This window comes from Erpetoichthys calabaricus, chromosome 4 (assembly GCF_900747795.2).
Source record: "Erpetoichthys calabaricus chromosome 4, fErpCal1.3, whole genome shotgun sequence".
NCBI lineage: Eukaryota > Metazoa > Chordata > Cladistia > Polypteriformes > Polypteridae > Erpetoichthys > Erpetoichthys calabaricus.
In genome coordinates, this window is record NC_041397.2 from 212,922,582 (window position 1) to 212,936,641 (window position 14,060).

Genomic DNA, 14,060 nt, shown 5'->3' on the forward strand with positions numbered 1-14,060 from the left:
TGACTTGCTAAGAGTCACAGGCACTGTGATCACTGTGTACAAAGTCGAAATGTGATTTAAGAAGGACATTATTTTGCTAACTACTAATATGTATTTGCTTAACAGAAGTTGCAGTGGAAACCTGCAGCCACAGTATGCAGGGTATCTCAGTTGCACTTTCGTATTAATGATATCCTTTTAATTTCTTTCATTTATGAAAATGTTTAGAAGTGGATAGTGCTCACTGGTCTGTACTTTCACCCTATGTGGTGTGCATGTCATTTAAGTGATGGTGGGGTCTGACAATATGTCCACAATTGACAGAAACAGTGCATTGTATAAGGAGTTAAAAGATTTTATGTGCTGAATATTTTCCATATGCTCCAAGTTTCTCATGTTTTCTAGGGAGTCTTCCACTACAATTGCTTTTATAAACCATGTTGTCCTTACTGCAGATGGATTAATTTTGAGCACTTTTAAATTTTCTCTTCTTAGTATTAGTTACTAATTTTCACCTGTGTAAACAAAATGAAAACGCTAAAAATATTCATCTTAAAAAAGCCCTTTAGAATAGCCTTACATGCTGTTTTTTAAAGCCTTTTTTTAAGTGGCAGCCCAATCAAATCATGACAAACTTCTGAAGCAAGCCAACTTAAAGTGCAAGGCACCTGTCACTAGCCAGTAATGATAACAATTTATTCTTTCCTTCTCACTGTATCTTTATATGCTATGCTGGATCTTTTCAAAGACATTAAGTGTATTCAAAGCAGAATGTTCTTGTAAGGAGATGCTGTCAACAACTGACGAGTGAAGTCTTTGAACATCAAAGTTATAAAAGATCACATTGCTCTTTTTAATTATAACACAGTTCGTCATCACTCTCCTGTTTCCAAATGATGGCTTTTGACACCTCTTCAACTTTTGGCATTTCACTGACATTTACATACCTGTATGCAATATGCACTGAGGTCGACAAGAGGAAAAATGCAGATTCCTGCCAACCAGACAATAAAACTGATGTGTTGTTTAGGTAGCTGTCTCACTTTTCTACTATTTTGCAAAAAAATCTACCCACCAACAGGTATTAATAATATAATGTAAATTGATTTTTTTTAAAATATGTAATTAACATGAATAAAAATTGACTAAACCACTTTGTTAGTGGATATAATTATTTTTTTAACCAGAATATGAATGTGGGTGCAAGTATAAGAGAGACCCAGAGTTGTTTTGTACACAAGGTCAGATGTTGCTGTCATTTGGCAAATATTATTAATGTTTTCTGAACCTAAAATATTTTTTCTTAAGGTCTGATTATTATTCTGTATATAAAGGAATATGCTGTTGTGGAACACAGCCCGGACACAGACAGGTAGACATCGTTGGTTCAAACCCATACACGTTTATTTACAATTATTATGTACAAAGTGAAGCACACAACCCAAAACTCCCCCAAAGTCCAGGCCTCTCACACAATGCCTTCCTCTCTGGTCCACCTCTCCTCCAAGCTCTTCCCTTCTTCATCCCGACTCCAGCCATCGAATGGAGGGTTGATGGCCCCTTTTATACACACCCAGATGTGCTCCAGATGCCTCCCAATTAGCTTCCGCCGGCACTCCCCAGTGTGGCGGAAGTACCGGCTGCGCAACCGGAAGCACTCCGGGTGTCCCAGGTCTTCTTCCCCCCAGCACTTCCGGGTGTGGCGGAAGTGCTGAGGGCCAGGGCTCCTCAGGCATTGGGGCACCCCCTGGCGGTTACCCTATAGGGTTGAGCTTCTAAGCTCTGTTCCTGTGCTCCCCAAAGCCACCAGGGCGGTCGCCCCCTCATGGTCTGGAGGAGGCGTAAGCCCTCCTTCGGTCCTCCTGGGTGTCCCGGCTGGGTACCATCCCCAGCCACTTGCCACACTGTATATATTTGTATATCTTAATTGTGAATAATAACATATACAGTGCAGGGAAGAACGTACAATACAAAGCAGCGAAACAAACAAAAAAACCCTGGCCTGCTTGCTCACTTGTCAATTACCAAACATAACAAACTCCTTTTCTCACCCTATAACATTTTCTTCCTCTTGCCAAAGAGTCTTTGCTTCTAACTTGAGACTAGTTCCAGACTCAACAGGACCTTTGGCCTGAGATGGCTTTAAATCACTTCCTGACATGAGTTCTGGCAAAAACCCAGAAACATTTCTGAGTCCACGTTTTAGCCTTCTTTGGCAACAGAAACCTCAGGGTAGAGCCCTCTAGTGGCTGGTAGTATCTTGTTACCCCTAAACTCTAATGGTTTTTAGAAGACTAGCTCCACAGTGGTCTTTATGCTGTTCAAGTGCAGTATTACAGTATTACTATAGTAATTCTACCTCTCTCAACGTCGAGGGCTAGAGATCCCTGGCATCTGCAGGGTAACATCGTGAGGTTTCTCTAACAGTGGCATTTTGTGTCATATGTTTGTGTGTCTTCTTAAGATATGCCTTTAGAGCACACAGCTTCCCAGTGGCCACTGCCTATCTCAACTAATATGCATAGAATTTCTTTCTTTGTGATTTTCTCTTCTTTATGGATGTTTTGTTCAGGATCTTTTCCTGTATTATACCATGCTGATTGTGCCTTTGTCCCCTGGCATCTTCTTGCCAGCTGGACGCCCCACCACTAAATATATCTGATATAATGTCTCCCAATTATACAAGCTTCATAAATAGCTAAACTGGAGAAAGAAGAAGGAAGAAGGAGGAAAAAAAAAACACTACTGTTCTGACAAGTGTTAAAAATAAACCAAAAATAAATAAATAAGAATTATACCACCAGTGCAACCTGAGGGAAAATGTCAAATACAGACAGGCTGTAATTTACGGAGAGTCTATGATCTGACAAGACTTGGATGCCTTTGATTCTAGCTGTTTGCACCTGCCAGTGCTCAGTTACTTTGTGAAAAATATAAATGAAGTAGAAAATTACCCTGCTTTGGATGCAAAATGGTATGCTTTCTTCAGATAGACTAGAAGATAAATGAGCCTTGTATCATATGAATTTTTAATTTTTAAAGTTATAAGCTAATTTACAAAGTTAATCCTGTTTTCTATTTTTGCTACAAACGCACTTTTTAAGGATGGCTTGAGTGTGCAGTGTTTAGTGTTCCTGGCTCACACCTCCAGAGTGAGACTCCAAACTCAGTTGCATATCTGTGTGGAGTTTTCACCTGTTATGTGTTTATGTGCAGGTGTGTGTGTGTGTGTGTGAGCGCGAGTGTAAATGAATTTAAATCTCCTCCTTAGGATTAGAGTCTTTTCCAGGACTAATTTCTGCCTTATATCTTATGTTGCAAGGACAGGTTCTGACTCACTGTATTTAATGAAAGAAACAGGTTGTTAAAATAAATGGATGGATGCGGTTTCAAAAAAAAGAATTGTAAGCCAATGTAATTACAGGAAATGTGTTATTCTATCTTATCACATTTATTTTCAGTAAAGAAATGAGGAACATTTAATTTTCTAATACTATAGGAGAGCTGATTTAATCTGCTTTCTTCAGTCTAATGTGGCAGAGTGTCATAGTGGGTGTTGTGGATATGTCAAAGCACTTAATCCTCACTTCAGTTTCCTCCCAATCTGCAAACATTCAGTTACGTTAGGTTGACTAACAAAAATTAACTAGCCTATTATGAGTAATTTTAGGTACAGGCATGTCTGTACTTTAATGACTGCATCCCCAGCCCTTGTGCCTGGTAAACCTAGATAGATTGACTTTCTTAATATTAAATCATTAATTCTCACACCTATCAAATGTTGTGTGACATGTACATTCTATAATATCATTGACTTTGCCATTGATAAAACTAATGTATCTCAACCTAACTCTGCCACGTCTATCACAAGGATAAACAGTTACTTGAAATGGGTTATCTTTTGGTTCTGTTGGCTAGCCTGCTGCCTTTATTTATGAGGGCAGAATTGGTGATCCAGTGCATGACATATTCCACATTTGACTGATGCTTTTCCAAGGTAACATACAACTTTTGAAATATAATTGGTTACTTTTCCATTTGGAGCACAGGCAGGTGAAGTGACTTGTTCGTGGTCATAATATGTTAATGGTGAGATTTGAACCTACAGACTCCTGTTTTAAACTCCAAAGCTTTAACCACTATGCCACAGTGCCTACTTAGTTAGGAAATGACTTGTGACAAGAGTCCTTGTGTTTTGTTGACAGCTATTGGAGGGGATAGCTTTCTAAGGGGAGACTTAATCAGATGCAACACGTATGAAATGATCCTTATTGCACAACTTCTACAAAGATGGTGTGACTAGTAAGGGGATTTACTCCAAACCCCAGACAGAACTCCACTGACACATGTTCTGGATTCAAATGATAATTTATTTGATAAAAAATACCTGAAACAGGCTTCTCAATATATGCACAAGCACAATATACTTTCTTCTTTTCTCTTCCTTTACTCCCAGGTGAAATTTGTTCTCTTCACTCAACACCAGCATGTTGGGATGAGGTCAAGAGGCTTCTTTTATCTTAGACCTGGGAGTACTTCTGGAACTAGGGTCTAGCCCATTGGAAGCACTTCCAGGTCAAAACAGAAGCCCCACAAAGCCCCTGGTGGTACCCACAGAACCCAACAACACTGTGTTATGGGACTACAGTTCCCAGCATGCCTTGTGGGTGTCCGTAGTAACAAGTCAACAGATATGACTGTAGAATTTTACAATGAATTGCTACTACATGTGAGTGGAGATGTGAGTAGTCACTGTTACTTCTTTTGATGAAAGCCGTGTTAGGTTGGAGGTCCAAAGTCAGAGCTGGAATTTGAAGTGGCCTGTTGTGCCTGATATATTTTGGCTGTAGCCTGTAGTCAGTATAGGTGACATCGCCCCAGGATGCTGCCACCTACTGCGTCAGGGAGCATGTAATCCTTCTAGGTCATCTCCCCCTGCTCTTCCATCACACTGGCCTCCCGGCCGGGGTGTTGTTAGTTGCAGGTCCAACCTTGCCAAGATGCCAGTATTCCCACTTCTGCACTGGCATTTTCTGCCACCCTCTTGGCTGAGGCAAGGAACAACCTGCTACTCTTCCTGTCCATTTGTCACCTGGGCCTTCCGATTAAGCTAAGATTTTTTATTATGGATAGTTGCAGTGATGTTAGTGTTTTGTTAGTGCATTGAGTATAATATTTTGTGAGTAGGAGTCAGGAACATAGCAAAAATGGAAATGGATACATGAAAATATCTAAAAAGACCTTCATGGGGGAAGAAAAGTAAAATAATAACCCAGGTATGTAAGGACAAGAACAACATAGAATCTTTAAAAGTAAAGATATTTATTTGAAAAATCTCAAAAGAAAAAAAATGTATAAAAGGCAATCCAGATCAAACAAGTCCCATTACCCAATCTTAAAGAACAAGAACAGGAACAAAATAATGTATAACCAGAAAGTCAATTGAAGTGTGCTATCAGCTCCAGATGAACTTGTGCTGACCCTGTTTTAGTACATATTTACGGTAAGAAGACTAACTTTCGGATTTAGCTCTGTTTCAGTATACCTCAGAGCTGTGGACTAGCAGCAAATCTAAATTAAGGGCTTGTTTATACTTCACACTCAGAACGCGTACACGCATCGTGGCTGCCACCCGTTCCCAGCGTTCATTTCACACGTCCTCTGAACAGGTCCTCAGAAATTAACGCAACGCATGTGCGAGTTGCAGTCCCAGCAAAAAGTCGGGGGGGGGGGGGGGGGGGGTGCAGTGTGATAAAATTTGGAAAGTGACATCAGAGTCTCTGTTTACTATCTACATGTGACAGAAGAGGATGCTACAAGATCGATGTTTGATGAATGGTTCGATGTGGTGAATCAAAATCCCGACATACAAATGCAATCGTGGTACTTTCATATTCAAGTGTCACATATTCCCCATTGTAATGACACGATACATTTTAAAAGTCTCACATACCATCTTCTGTGCTGTCTGTTTTTTTGCACCTTCTCAACAGCAACATAATGTACAGTGCTGTATTTGAGCCACAGAGAAAAAAATTAAGGACACAGTGAAAAGATGTATTTTGTGATTAAAGTGGAAATTTCAGCTTTAACCTCGAAATGTCCACTTTAATCTCGTTGTTTACTTTATCATTAAAGTAGACCATCATAACTCAGTTGTTAATCACTATGAGCTTCTGGGGCTTCCTCCTGAACTGACAGCAATGGCAAGCAGCAATAGATCACCACACAGAACACATTAAATGTATGATATTCCAACTCTTGGCAAACTTGGAATTCTTAGATTTATACTTGATATCAGTTCCATGATGAAATGCATTAAAGTATGTATGTTACATTTTAGAGATAAATCATTATTTTCGTTTAAATAATGAATACTGTTGATAATTAAACACATGGGGGTGACATGGTGGCGGAGCGGTAGCGCTGCTGTCGTGCTGGGAGTCACGTTGCTGGTGTTCTCTGTCTGGAGTTTACATGTTTTCCTGGTGGGTTTCCACAGTGTGCTCCGGTTTCCTTCCAAAGATATGCATATTTGGGGATTTGGTGATGCTAAAATGACACTAGTTTATGTGAGTGCTTGTTTTCACCTTTCGATGTGTTGATGCCCCATCCAAGGATTGTTTCTGCCTCATGCCTAATGCTAGCTGGAATGAGCACATCCCTGGATTGATGGATTTAATCATTAAATATACTTTTCAGAGATATTGCGGCAAGGTGTCCTCGGAATTTAATGGATGTTTCAGGCAATTCACAACACAGCGAAGCTGAACGTTTTCTCACCGTGATGATATCTCTTACTGTCACCTGGTGGAAACTTCCAGATTTAAAGTAAGGTACGCGTGCTAGTATAAACAGTAAAATACTTGTGTAGCAGTAGTGTTCACTGCAGCATTCGTCGTGTCGCGTGAAGTATAAACCCGGCCTAAGACTAAATGCACTTGCAGTGTGCTTTTTGGAGTCAGAGCAGGGGATCAAAATTGCATACTAACTTAATCCACCTTGTATGTAGGTTTAACAGACTTAGTACAGTTTATGATGTTAAAATGTGAATTCTGCATGCATCAGGCAGATTTTTAGTGACATGAAAAAGCTCAAATATGCCATTAAGAACTATGGAAACCATATTTTCTGGCCATATTTGCAGAGTGTGATACTGAATCAAATATATTTAATTCAATGGCACAGAAAAAGGTAGCAATGCATGGGGGTATTTAGAATGTTTAATATAAAAAATTAAAAAATATGGATCAACCTATATTTAACCATTAATGTTCAGTAAAAACATGCAGAGTCAGATTCCTTAATTAAGAAATCACTCAACGGGTAGTTTGAAAAGTGCACGTTAAAGGATGCTGACAGTTTTTTCTAATGCTGTATTCCTTTGGAATGTTGTGGAGGTATCTTTGCGGGTATCCTCCTGATCTGATGAGATCTTGCACAATATGCATTATAATGAGCATGTTCTCCTTTGTGAAATTTGCACCAAGATTAGATATTCTTTATTAATATTGTCATACCTCTGACTAGATATTTTATATACTTTGGTGACTGGTGAATTAATTTGGTTATTGGGAAAAGCTGAATGCATAATGAATGCCAACAATAAACTTTTCTGTGTTATGTACAGTATGTAATTGGGAAAGTAAGCCAGGTTAAGACTCCCACAGGCCTCAGGGTATCAGATGCATAGAGTTACACATATAAAACTAAAATGATCTGAGGAGTTCTCTCCCTCTGAGATTTAAGACAGCGGTCATTCGTACATTATTTCGAGGAGCAGCAATATATTCTATGAGTAACCACGCACATATGTTACTTGGAAGAGTGTGAAGTACTGCTGGACAAAAAAAAAATGCTGATGTTACTTTTTGTCTCATATGCCAAGGCTCCAGGATGTGCATGCAGGTCACTCTGATGGTAGATCTGTCCAGGAATTACAGAGATACAATTATGCTTCAGATATGATTCTACTAATTTTTACCTTTTGCCATCATTACCTTCCATATGTGGATTTCAGGATATCTTCTAAAAGTAAATAACATTTATAATAATAAATACAATGGTTGTAATTATTTATTTAATAAGTTTACATAAGGACATACTTTTTCCCTGTGCTCTGTCCCTTTAAATCGAGAGGAACATGTAGTGACCTGTCTTTAATTGAGAGAGGGCGAGACATTAATTGCCAGCTTGCAGGCAATTAGCCAACTGAGCAAATAGAGGAGAAACATGAAACAAAAACAAGACTAGTTATGTTTTAGTTAAACTCGGTATTGATCTTGTTCCACTGTTCACTGCAACAGCACTTAGACCTGAAGATCATCAACTCTTAGTACCGTACTAGTGTACTTACTCTGTGTCATGATTGGGGTTTATTGAGGTCAAGGATACTGTTCATTTTATTATTTGCTTGTATTTCGTAATGATTCAGATGTTTTGTTTTGTTATGAAATATCTTGGTTGTCCTCAGTCAAAGCCATTTTGTAATCCTGTTGTTTGACCCACTTCCCTGCATTTCCGCCTCTGAGGCCAAGAACTGTGCTTAATCGGTGTGATGGGTTAAAATGATTACTGGGATGTCATTTTCTTACCCAAACCTTGCACAAAAAAAAAACTTCTCACATGTTACTTCTAGTTTTGACCTCTTCCTTGTTCTATCGACCTTGAATCTTGTCTCTCATTATGGCTTTAGTTTCCTTTTGTTCTCAGTACTTTTTTGTTTTCCTATGTGAATCTTCATGCTCAAAAAAGTTTTACCTGCCTGTGCTTTGACAGAACGGTTTTGTCTTGATCTGCAGTTAGCACAAGGCTATGGCAGGCACACTGCAACTTAACCAGAAAGATCAGTACTGCACCCCAGAACAATAATCAATTAACTGGTAAGGGACCTGCTTCCCAGCTTCAAATATATAGGCTGAGGGCAGTCTTTTAGTAGTGACATCAGGGTGGCCTGGACTCTAGGAGCTTCACCCGCAAAACACAATGAATAAAGGAGAACACATAATACATACATAATAAATAAATAAACAGAATAATAACAACAAAAATACATAAAAGCAATAAACATCAAAAATTAATAATTTACAGTAATCAAAGAACACACAGAAAAGGAAAATAAATATAACCTGGAAAACTTGAGGATTACTTGTGTTAGTTCTGTGTATTGTATTGTATTTACCCTCTTTTTTGACACCCATTGCACGCCCACCCCACCTGGAAAGGGGTCTCTCTTTGGACTGCCTTTCTCCAGGTTTCTTCCATTTTTTTTCCTATAAGGGTGTTTTTGGAGAGTTTTCCCTTGTCTTCTTAGAGAGTCAAGGCTGGGGGGATGACAGAAGGCCATTGTGGCACTCCTTGTGTGATTTTGGGATATACAAAAATAAATTGTATTGTATTGTATTATATAAAACACACCTTTGCTTAAACATGACACACCTAAGGTAATGTGATTATTTTGTGCTTAAGTCAACTCTGTTTCAGTTTATCTTAATTACATGCACCCATTTGTCTTGACTTAAATTTGCCGTTGTACTTAGAAGTATCATGTCCTGTGTACAAATGTTTTGTTTGTCATTAACATATTATTTGTGTAAGCTGACAAGTACCAACCTGTAAGTAACTATAACTTATTACTGTGCACCAACTCTCATGTAAAGGTTATATTTCACTGCCATACTGGAACTCATTAGTATACACGATGACCCTACCCCACCATGATATACTCTGCCCGGCCCTGCCAACTAAGTGTGTTAAATCTCATGATATGGTACATTAAATTTTTCTTTATATATTAAAACATGTTATTAGTAATCAAACTTAATTATTATTTTAATGCTTATTGTTTTCATTGTTTTTGTGTTATCAAATTGAAAATGCATTTATCTTTTTATTACAGGAATTAATTTTACCTGGCAAACTTAGAATGTACTGACAAAGTGGTGAAGATCACAAGCCATAGTAAGAATACATTTTCTGTCTTTTCTGATATCTTTTTGATTGGCATATTTTGTATTTAAAGATTACCTCATGTTTGTACAAGTACTGTTCTGCTAATTCTGGCTTCTATCTAGTCTTTCAGATCCATAGGCAGTAGCACCTTGGGTAACTTGCTTATAGTTTTTTCCATTTTGTGATATAGTGTGTCATGAGTCAGAGTAGAATTGTTCATTTATTAAGCCTTCAAAATCTTGCACTGGGTCATCGAGGTTTTGTATATTATCATAACTTTTAAGAAAAGACTTGGAAAAAACAACTCATGTTCAACTTAAGTTGGAGTTACATTATAAGACTTCTAGTTGAAGGGGATGAAGTTGTTGATCTAGTTGCCTGAAGATGTCAAATTATACACCTAGAAATCACATGGGATGACAAATTACACAACTATATGAGTTGTCGTAAGATTTGTGAGCATGCTGCTTTTTATGACAGAGTCGGTGTGGTACAAATGCTTTCTGGATATTGAGAGTTTAGCCTCAATCTTGTCCCTTTTTTCCATTTTTCCATTCTGTCTTGGTACATAAAACACAGGACTTCAGACAGAAAGGATCTCTTCTGTTTGTACAGTCCAGAACACCCATATTCCTTACCCCTCGTGCCCGTATTATATGCTTTATAAGTGCTCATTAGTTGTCAGCAGTTAACCCGCTCTCATGACTTAAGACAAACTGAAACTTACAAACATATTATAAATGACTTTAGAATGACAACATCAAACCTGTTTGATTTTGTCAGGACGGATCAGAGACTGTCCCGGCTGAGTCACTTTGGGATGTCAGACAACACCACTGGTGGACACAGGAGCATGCTACCTCTGACCCATTGAGATTATGTAAATGAAGTTTGTGACTGGAAAAATCATGAAATGTGACAGAGCCTTTAAACACTAATATTTGCTATTAAAGAGAATTATGTTTTCATTCTTTCTCTCCTGTTTCATATGACCATTCTAGCCTATAACATGCGTTCAGTGAGGCAGCCTCATTCAACAAGTAGAGATCCCATAAGTACATTTTAAGGAGAAAATAAGTCCAAATCAGTCTCTCTTTAAGCCTGATATTTTATACATAGTACAATTTTTTTTCAAGTTTTTTATAGCATTTCCTTCAATGATAGACATTTTGAAAGTGTTACATTGTACAGTGCGTGTGAGAATTTCAGGAAGAACAGATTTTGAGACACAAAGGATTTTGCCATATCAGTTGCATGACACATACTGCATTTGCATATTATTTAAAAAAGGTTCTTTTAGTTATTTTGTAGCAAGTAAGTATTACAGTACCTATAGCAAAAATGGAACATGATGTACTAAATTATGCATGTTACAATTCAAGGTTCAGGAGAAAGGGTGCTCTGTAGGCTTCACTGAATGAGAAAAGTCTTATTAATGATTATTTATCACTGGAAGCCACCATTATAAAATAAGTAAACATAGTAACATCTTTTCATATTCAGAAATCAGCTTCAATCCAAAAATAAAGGTCTCTTTTTATATCTTTTCAAATAAAAGATCTGAACAAGGAATTTAAAGCTATTTATCACATTGAATCTTAATATAATTGCTTTCTTGTTTGCTTCTTTTTGTATAAAACAGTTTTATATTTTCTGTAGATTTTTTCTGTTAAGTGTAGCTTTTTATATATTTTAAAGTCTGAACAATCTACACTATCATAAAATGATCTTTTTTCTGTCCATAATCCTTCTTTTCTAATTTTCCACTCATTTTCTGTCCATAATCCTCCTTTTCTAATTTTCCACTCATTACACCAGTTTATTAAATGCTTGCCAGAAACAATCTTGGATCTTGTTTATTCATAATTGAAATCATTTGGTTACAAAAAACGATTTTGTGTGTTTTTTTCTGGCAATGCATTAGTACTGGGATAAATACAATAAAAACTTTTGTTACCTATGTCTTATGCCACAACATTCAAAGTCGACAGATTGAACAGAGAAAATTGCAGAGCTCCTTTTTATAAAATAAAATACAGTAGATAAGAATTGAACCAGAGCCAATATGTGATAAAAAGCATCCAAGTATGTAGAACTGATTGTGTAAAATGTGACTACAAATTTGAACCACTCGCATCATTGAACTTTTTTGCCTCATTTATAACAATAAAGTTAGTCAAAAATGTAAATCTGATGGTATAAATAAGCAAAAAACTAATTGTAAAGTCATTTATAAAAGAGTATTTTTCTTGATGGCAATAATGGATTACTGCTGACTATGGTGCTACCTGAGAGTTACAGGCAGGAAACTGGACACCCAGAGGAATCAGGAAAATGGAAAAGTCCATGCTGGCAGTAACAGCCAAGTTTATTTTAGTTCAATTTTTTTAAATTAGATTTTTATTTGCATACTATTTTCATTTGTCATGGTATTTTTAGGTTAGTTTCAGTTTAATGTTGTGGACTTGTGACCATTTTATTTTTGGTGACTTACCCTAATTAGTTGTTATTTTGAGAGAATCATTTCAGTTTAGTTTTCATGTTATTTTTAAAATGGCTGTTCGATGAGGATTAATGAATGCAGAATGTACGAACATAGTAAAGGGGTTGTAGAAATATGCAGAGAAATACATAGATACTGTGAGCCTATATTTGTTCTAGTCATCTATACAGAGAATTATCTTATGAACTCTTTATAAAATGTGTCTCATGTGTGTTGCCCATCTGTTCAAGGAGTAGGCTGCTTACTTTCACAACACTAGGTATTTCAAACTTCAGATCAATACATCACAGTACCTTAGGAAGGCAGGTAATTCACACAACCTGACAGACATTCAATAAATAGCTCTGTCTGGGCACTTTCTCCCTTTTTTAATTCAACCAACTGAGCTGATCAGACAACAACTTTCAGCAAAGAAAAAAAGTAAAAGCCCTACGTAACTTGTCGGTTTATTTTCTTTGGAAGGTTTGAGTATTTTCAGCATGCCATGGTGCTCAATGTCATTTTAGGCTTCATTATAAAAGCTGTTTAAGAGTTGTTGTGATCTTTTTCTGTAATTGATCTCCTCAGACCTGACCACCATGTTATCAATTACACATTTACTCTTGTTACTGTCAGTGTCATACTTGGAGTACTCCCAGACAGTATCTTCCCATTTATGACTAATTCTTTGTTTTAAGGCCATGTTTAAAAATACATTCTGTCTAGGCTGCTGACAACCATCATGCTTTTTAGTGAAAAAGAAGGGAACATCAATAGCAACATTCCCTCTAAGCGGGTCGGCATGAGTAATAACTGCCAGTTACTTTACCCTGTAAGCAATATTTACTACTATGCATTATAATTATCTATTCACACTTGAAAAAGTGGTTATTAATATTGAATTTGATATAAACTAATGGCAACAAATAATTTATTTATTCTTTCATTCTTTCATCAAGCTGTTTCGATTTGAGGTTAAAAACATCATGTGGGCAGCTAAGTGTGTATTGTTTATAACAGCATATTATATAGAACTAGATGTTCAGACTTTATTTAAAATTAATAGAAATTGCCACTCTAAAACAAAAGTTGCCTACCTTATCAAATTTTGAACTGTCTGCCTTCCAGAAACATCTTTCATTTTTTTTAGCATGTTTTCCATCCATTTATTCATAATTGGAACCACTGAATTCACAAGAGTCGAAGACAACAGCATGAAGAGCAATGCAGAAATCAAAACCAGGCACAAAAAAGGTACTTCTCAAAAGGAAAAAACCTGCATAGCCAACATTTAGTTACCATTAAAAACTAACAAAGAATCAACACAATTTTTAGGTTTAATCATAAACATATCTCATACGCAGAGCTTGGTGTTAAATACTGAGTTGATCTCCATATCATAATCCAGCAAACCCACAGATTATGGTATTTAATTCCAATTTGTAATTTTTTGCAAAGTCTACAAAGAGCATAATTTCCTGCTATGCTGTCTTCAAACAAGTTAATCTTAACAAATTACTGCAAATAAAAACAACATGATTTTTAAAAATACTCTAGTTGTGACAAATTTTATCAACTTAACAGCGAAAAGTAAAGCAAAATGACACCTTTTATTGACTAACTAAAAAGATTACAATATGCAAGCTTT

At 36.9% G+C, this 14,060-nt stretch overlaps 1 protein-coding gene across 4 annotated transcripts in view; it reads left to right on the plus strand.

Annotated features, from left to right (window-relative positions):
* The window catches only part of cntn5 (contactin 5), a 1,396,083-nt gene that overhangs the window by 331,434 nt on the left and 1,050,589 nt on the right, over nt 1-14,060 (plus strand). For all 4 annotated transcript variants that reach the window (XM_051926456.1, XM_028800281.2, XM_051926458.1 and 1 more), the window contains exon 2: nt 9,878-9,939. The gene's annotated coding sequence lies outside the window, so the exon portion shown is untranslated. The remainder of the gene's footprint in view (nt 1-9,877; nt 9,940-14,060) is intronic.